The 7,567-nt window shown below is 35.0% G+C and overlaps 1 long non-coding RNA gene across 14 annotated transcripts; it reads right to left on the bottom strand.

Annotated features, from left to right (window-relative positions):
* Positions 1–2,189: 2,189 nt before the first annotated feature.
* LOC147292847 (uncharacterized) lies at positions 2,190–7,567 on the bottom strand. 14 transcript variants are annotated; one of them, XR_015120796.1, is made up of 10 exons: positions 6,937–7,567; positions 6,655–6,830; positions 6,502–6,579; positions 4,638–5,294; positions 4,479–4,546; positions 4,204–4,231; positions 3,708–3,778; positions 3,267–3,632; positions 2,593–2,757; positions 2,191–2,391 (listed from the first exon to the last, which is right to left on the bottom strand). It is a non-coding gene; the product is annotated as an uncharacterized LOC147292847 (long non-coding RNA). The 14 variants fall into 14 exon arrangements; XR_015120798.1 differs by having other exon boundaries at positions 2,195–2,391; positions 2,593–3,632; positions 6,937–6,984; positions 7,116–7,567; XR_015120802.1 differs by adding an exon at positions 5,853–5,920 and having other exon boundaries at positions 2,196–2,391; positions 2,593–3,632; positions 4,479–4,551; positions 4,638–4,739.

The raw sequence follows: 7,567 nt of genomic DNA, 5'->3' as shown, positions 1-7,567 counted from the left end.
TAAATGATTTTTTAAAGAAAAAGTTTTAAAGTTATTTTGTCCACTCATTGGGATTATTTCCTCACGTTTTGATTATTAACGTTTTCCCCCAGGTGTTAGCGATTGTTGAGGTTGAGGTTGGGTCGTACCACGTCGAGGCAGCAAGATTCTCCAATTGCAGTTCGTCAGTATCCTTCAGCTTTAAGGGTCCTTTCTTTAGTTAGTGTACTTGAGGTGTAAAATAAATTAGTATGCTCTGATAACCCCAAGTTGGGTGAATAACATATTTGGATGTGGATTGGTTATTGGGTCGGACACCCTTTTTGGTTGCAGTAGAGGTGGTTGAAGATTTTATAAGTGCTTTTACAGGTTTTGAAATTTTGGGTTAGTCCATTTTCTGGGGAGGTTCTGCCGAATTTTCGGTAGGATTTTTCCTTGATTTTGGATCCCACAAGACCTCTCCAAGTTTCAGGGTGAAATCCAGGGGCGGTCCTGTCAGTAGCTTTGGTGGAGGTCGAGCCAATAACGTCGAGACATTTACGTCCATCTCCCTAATCGGACCCTGTAGGCGCCATTTTATTCTTGTAAAAATTCATTGTAATAGAATAGCAGCTCTGATAACCACTCACAAATTTTAAGTTGGATTTCTGTGCAATTGTTGGGTCTGAGACCCTATTTGGTTGTGGTAGAGGCGGTTGATGATTTAGAAGTGCTTTTTAACAGGTTTGAAATTTCTGGGTTAGTCCATTTTCAGGGGAGGTTCTGCCGAATTTTCGGTAGGATTTTCCTTAATTTTGGATTCCCGCAGGACCTCTCCGGGTTTTAGGGTGGAATCCGGGGGCGGTCCTGTCAACTTGGTATCAGAGCATTAGGTTTTAGATTCCTCAATTCTGCACTGAATGTGCATCCCCATTATTGATAAGAGTTTTAGTTTTGTTATAGGTATTATGCCTCCTCGACGACGTGGCCGACCACCGGGGACCCACCATAGGGTAGCAAAAGGTGTCGATGAGACGACACAAGGTTTCGAGCAGTCTATTGATAGGCTAGCCGAGGCAGTGGCTACTGCTATTCGTACTAGGGCGTTTCCTGAGGAAGAGTACAGCATTGAGTGTGCCCGTAAGCTCGGGGCCTCAAATTTTTCGGGTACTTCGGATCCCAGTGTGGCTAACGAGTGGATGATACAACTCGAAAAGATCTTTGAGGTTATGGGATGCCCCGATGACCGGAAGTTAGTCTTGGCTACTTTCCTGCTAGTGGGTGACGCTTATCACTGGTGGGATTCCTAGCGTCACTACAACAATGAAGTTAATAGACAACGGTGAAAAACTGTTGTCTATTTACCCAAAATTTCATCGTCTAGGCGAGTGACATCTATAGCATATTCAGACAACGGTTAAAAACTGTTGTCTGAGTGAATACATACAACAGTTATAATTTAAAACTGTTGTCTAGTATCCACCAAAATGCATGATTTTCATCAAAAACGGTTGTCTCACAATAGAATACACAACGTTTATAGATATAAAACTATTGTAGTAACAAATGTCTAACAATAGTTATATACTATAAATGTTGTCCGATGTATTTTTAAACATCATTTTTTATAAAAACCGTTGCATAATTAAGGTTAAATTTGGTAGGAATGGTGTTAGTAGAGGCACTCAACAACAGTTTTGGCTAAAAAATGTTGTTAGTAAAGCATATACACATCTGTTAATAATCTAAAACCATTGTGTAATTCATAGCCCAACAATAGGTTTAACTAAAATATGTTGTTTGAAAAGAATATACACAATTGTTTATTATTTAAAACTGTTGTATAATTTATTTCCCAACAACAGGTTTAAGAAAAACATGTTGTTTTAATCACATATACACATCCGTTTTATAACATAAAACCGTTGTGTAATTTAATTATCCACAACTTGTTTTCCTCTAAAACCGTTGTCGAGATTTGACTAACACAATGATTATTCAACTAACCCAACTTTAAATTGACAAATGTTGTTTGTTTGATTCACATTTTAACATTCCTACTTGCATCCAATTGGAATTAAATCCCACTAAATCCCTGCTTGCATCCAATTAAATCCACAAATATGAACTCAAAAAGATCCATGAATTCATTAAATTGGAATTGGAATTTACAAAGTCATAGCAAACCCATTCACACATACATTGCCAATTAACACCCCAAAAAAATTAATTGTAAAGTAGCTTGATATACATTGGAAAAAAGTACTTGTTACACAAACTATAAAGGCATGGCTTAAAAATTTGGAGACCAACTTTTGAACCTTTCTACATCCGCATTATTCCCATACTAGCTTCTTGCACTTTTTACAAGGCTTGTAAACAAACTCTTCCTCTTGTGCACAAGCATAGATATATAGTTGCAAACTTTCCACTCTGCAAGATAAGAAACAACAATATTCAACAAAAAAGAAAAAGAAAAAGAAAATTTGTATTACTATTAAACTCAAGCAAAAGATGCAAACATAACAAAAGGGTATGCACACAAGATACATTAAAAATACAAATGAAACAAGTTTGCAATGCACACAAGAAATTCAAAAACAATAACAAGGAGAGCCAATTGTAATTAATTACCTACAGCACAAATATAACAAGTGAATTTCCTGGAACTTTGAAGCTTTATGTCAATCTGGTTATCAATAAGTTCAATATCTCCCAAAAAATAAAGGCAGGCAGAGTTGAACCCTGCTGTAGGAAGGCAGAGTTGTTAGAGCCCATATAGCAGGAATCTTTAGGAACCTGCAGTGGAAGCAAATCAATGATACATCAAACAGATCTTAAGTTTCAAATTTGTGAATCAAATGTTGTTAGTAATGGAGAAATGGCTTCAAAGAAGATAAGCAATAACAAACCACAGGTCCACAACTTTAAGGTTTTCAGGGAATTATAATAAATTAACTATCATAGTAAAATCATGAATATGTATGGAAGAGACAATTAATTAATAGACTTGTTGTTCTCAGCATTTCAACATGGCACAAGTATAAACATAAGATGCATAAAGAAATATAAAGATAAAAACAACATAGATGAACAATTTTGTATTGTGTTTGTTGTAGTAGCTTTGAACAGTTTGCTGGTTGATAGTTGATTATTGTACATTTAGTGCACTGCCCATTCACTGATGCTGTACCTTTTTTTGGTGAATACTGAATACTGATGCTGTACTTTTCACTTTAAAGTTGTTCTGTTATTTTATTCCAAAAATAAATACAAAAACCAAAAAGGAAGTTCAATGTTTCACTTACAGATGCACTGCATTCATGGTTTTAGCTCCTCTTTGAAGAGTTATCTCATATGTACGGTCACAAAGGTCTTGCAAAAATAACTCTAATACAGTGGACATCTTGTCCACTGTATTGTACTATGTACTTCTTTATTTTCATTTAATGAAACCTTGTTTCTAATAAAAAAAAAAAAAAAAGATAGTTAGAACTACTCAGACAGGGCAACCAATATGATAATGAAACCTTGTAGCTAAAAATCAGACAGGGCAACCAATATGAACCGTTTAATACTATCTTTTCCCTTCTTAATTTCTTCTTCCTTTGCTTTGACTTTTTCTTGTCATTCCTCTTCCTTTCCCTTTTCAAGAGTGCTTGAAGAGAGATGGGCTGGCAATAAGATAATTTATTAAGATTATAAGAAAATGAGATTTCACTAGAACCTCATTTTAAGATATCATTTACTGCATCAAGTATGTGGCCATACAAAGGTAAGATGCACATTCCAATGCTCTCTTTGAATATGATGTTGTAGTCTGCAGAAAATGTATTCTCATCAGTAAGTAATTAAAATAACCAAAAAAATAGGTTCTAACAACTCATTAAATCACAGTACTTCTATATGGCTATTTAGCAAGGAAACATCATCGTTTAGTACTTGGCTTTGACCAAAATTTAGACTTCTAAGCTGTACTCTGGGCTTGCAAAGCTACAATATTTGGGGGAAAAAAAACAAAGTAAATACAGATTACTTTGCAAAGCAACATGAAAATTTTACCAATAGTCGGAAACAAACCTATACAAAGAAGAATTACATGATCTTAGCTGCATTTGCAGTACATATACAAATAATTTTGGGATAACCAAACAAAACCATCATAAAAATCCAGAGATTTAGGGTCTGATGGGTAAATAAAATTGGACCAAAAAAGAACATAAATAAATAAAAATTGCAGATTACCTTCAAATGAGATCTTGGAGCAATCAACCTGCACACAATCCATTAAGAAACCAAATGATTCAACTGAAATCTGAAACCCAAAAACCAAACTAAGAAGCAAAATTAAAGGCCTCGACCCTAGATGATATATTGATAAATATTCCAGCATTAAACCTTCATGCATTCTTATTAATATATGCCCATAGTATACCCATAGAAAACAAGCATACATTCACAATCTTCTTATGATAGATGTACTACACACTTCATAATAAATATCATAACACATGATATACCTCTATAACACCAAGCATGTCCATTGGTTGATTGAAGGAAAACCAGCCTATTTCAATTGAAGGTTAACCTGCTCTTTTTTAAAATGCAAACAAATTGTGAAACAAGTCTACAAAAGTCCATTGGAGAAAAAAATAAGCTATTACAGGAAATCTACTTACATCGACTACCTAGCTTCTCCTTGGAGTGCGGTGAAAAGACCCTCTTTATGGCAGAAAACCAACTCCCTTTCTTTCCCATGTTCCTAGCATTACTGTTTTTCCCTGAAAGGAAAATGAAATCAATCAAAACAAGCTTAGATAGAAAAGAATTCAAGATATGTGTCCAATTAATGGCTTCCCACATAAGCTAAAAACTATGTGATTCATATATAAATATATATATATTTTTATATTTCTCAATCATTTATCAATTTCTCTCTTATTTTATTTTAATATATATTTGTTTCTCTTTGGTTGCTTTATGCTTAGTCTCCCTACAGATATGACCAATTAAACCAGTTGATCAATTGTTCTTTTAAATGCAAATGAATCACACAATTAATGAACAAGAGTAAATCACAAGGGCACCAATTAAATCACTTCAGGATAATGCTCCACCATCTTGAAAGTGTTCATCAAATTAGGAGATCGATCATAGTTGTATAGCATGAGATCCACAAAACCAAGCTTTGCTGCAAGGCACTGAGAGCAAGAAAAAGGAAAATAAAAAACAAAGTAAAAGCTTGCTCAAGCTTCTCTTGTCTCTCTCTACACTTGATTCTGTAGTGATTGAACATATTTGATAATCTCATCCAGTATATAAGCCTTGCCAGTTATCTATAATCATCATCAAGAGATATATATTATATACAAAAAAGTATGAGATATTATATATAAAAACTGATGCGAAGTACTAAACAACCTATAAGCTGAATATCAGTACCTTCTCACAAGTCACAACCTATAATGCTCCTCCATGAATGCTCTAAAACTAAGCAAACACTTGAAAATCCATTGGGATGCATGCTTTGACAAATCACACAGCTAGAAATTCCATCAACTGGAATGCTAATACAAGATTCACAATATATTGCACAAAAGAAAAGTTTAAAGTGGTATGTCAAATACCCAAAGATTAATTATTTAAAATACATGAATAATAAGTACCCAAAGATTCTGGTGTTTAATTGACAATTTGACATAAAAGGAAGAAAATTATGACACCCCAAAAGGAAATGGCTACATATTTCCTTGACTACCAAAGAAGTTTCACAGTCCTACTAGAACATGGAACATAGAGAGTCAACATATCATTTCTAGGCAAAGGTAAATGGATGATAAATAATAACTTCTTTTGAGAAGCTCGAATTCTTTTATCAACATCTTGAACCGAACCTTTTGGATTCGAATCCTCTGTTGAGTCAGGCGGAGGGGTAAATATAGAGAAGGATTAGAATAAACACCTACACCAAAATAATTAAAAGATTTTATTGCAATCTTTTTTTGGCTACCAGAATAAAAGATTTTAATTATATTGGTATGTAAATACCCAAAGTTTAATTATTTAAAATACATGAATAATAAGTGCCCAAAGATTCTGGTGTTTATAAGAAACAATCAATAAAATCTTTTACATGGGTGAGGTACTGAGAGGGTTTAAGCTACTAGACCATTAAGAAATTAGGTAGGGATTTTATCACCACATAAAAATCTTCAATTCTATTTAAGAATCCTTTACTGGTGTGACAGTAGCTAAATATGATGTTGTAACTGACGTCCATGTGAATAATTTGTATGTAAGTATGATTGTGCATGTAAAAGAGTATTATATGCCAAATTAGATATGGTAATTACATACTGCTTTTCAATCCTCTAAATGGGTCTTCTTAAATAGAATTGATACATTATTGCTTAAACAAGCATGCATTTGTAAGTATGATTGTGCATGTAAAAGAGTATTATATGCCAAATTAGACTTATTAATTTATTTCTCAATCATACTTGGTCGCTGTGTTGAACAACTATATTGTTCTGGCTTGCTTACCCAATGGAGACCAATTGACCCAAATTCTGGAGATCCACAGCTTTCTTCAAGGGCGTTGTTCCATACTTCTTTTGCTCCCTGCCAATTTGTTGGTTTAATTAACAGTACAGACTGAGAAATTCAAAGAAAATTCAATTCTAGTAAGACACCCACATAATTTCATTCCGTCGCCGAATATCTTCTTCCCCTTTTTGGGCTTTCTTCTCCTTTTGTTCAACAAGAAAATTAACTGCACTACCAACATCTTGATTGCTTATCCGCAATGCCCTTTTCGCATCTTTTATTCTGGTGTTTATAATCTCATCCAGTATATAAGCCTTGCCAGTTATCTATAATCATCATCAAGAGATATATATTATATACAAAAAAGTATGAGATATTATATATAAAAACTGATGCGAAGTACTAAACAACCTATAAGCTGAATATCAGTACCTTCTCACAAGTCACAACCTATAATGCTCCTCCATGAATGCTCTAAAACTAAGCAAACACTTGAAAATCCCATCACAACTTGGCCCCAAAAATGAAAATCAAAAGCCCTAGAAAACGAAAATAAAAAACATCTAAAGAATAAAAGATCCAGAAACTCAAAAAAAGAAAAAGAACCTAACCTTGAAACAGTAAGAATGTCATAGAAAACCCCAAACCCTCTCAACGAAAACCCCAAATCGCGAGCAGATCGAGAGGGTTTGAGAATCGTGAGCATATCGAGAGGGTTTGAAAGGAAGAGAGAGAGCAGATCGAGGGAGAAAGAGAGCAAATCGAGGGAGAAAGAGAGAGAGTAGATCGAGAGCGACAGAAACTCGATTAGACGGAGGGCTGAGCGCGAAAGTGATAGAGAGAAGGTGAGATGCGTGCAGTAGTGAACGGTGTTGCAAAGTGAGGGAATAGAGGACGCGACGGTGTCTCGGTGGCGAGAAGGAAAGGATGCGACGAGAGAGAGGGCGGCGAGAAAGAGAGTGAGAACTGAGGGTGAGGGTCGAGCTTCAATAATAAGGAAATGAGAAGAAAGAGCAGATCGATGGGTGGCTTATCTCTCAGAGGGTCGGGCTTGTGAGGTCGT

The sequence above is a fragment of the Dryas octopetala genome, chromosome 2 (genome assembly GCF_963921425.1).
Source record: "Dryas octopetala chromosome 2, drDryOcto1.1, whole genome shotgun sequence".
NCBI classification, from domain to species: domain Eukaryota; kingdom Viridiplantae; phylum Streptophyta; class Magnoliopsida; order Rosales; family Rosaceae; genus Dryas; species Dryas octopetala.
Note: the sequence above shows the minus strand (reverse complement) of the source record. Positions and strands in the feature narration are given on the sequence as shown.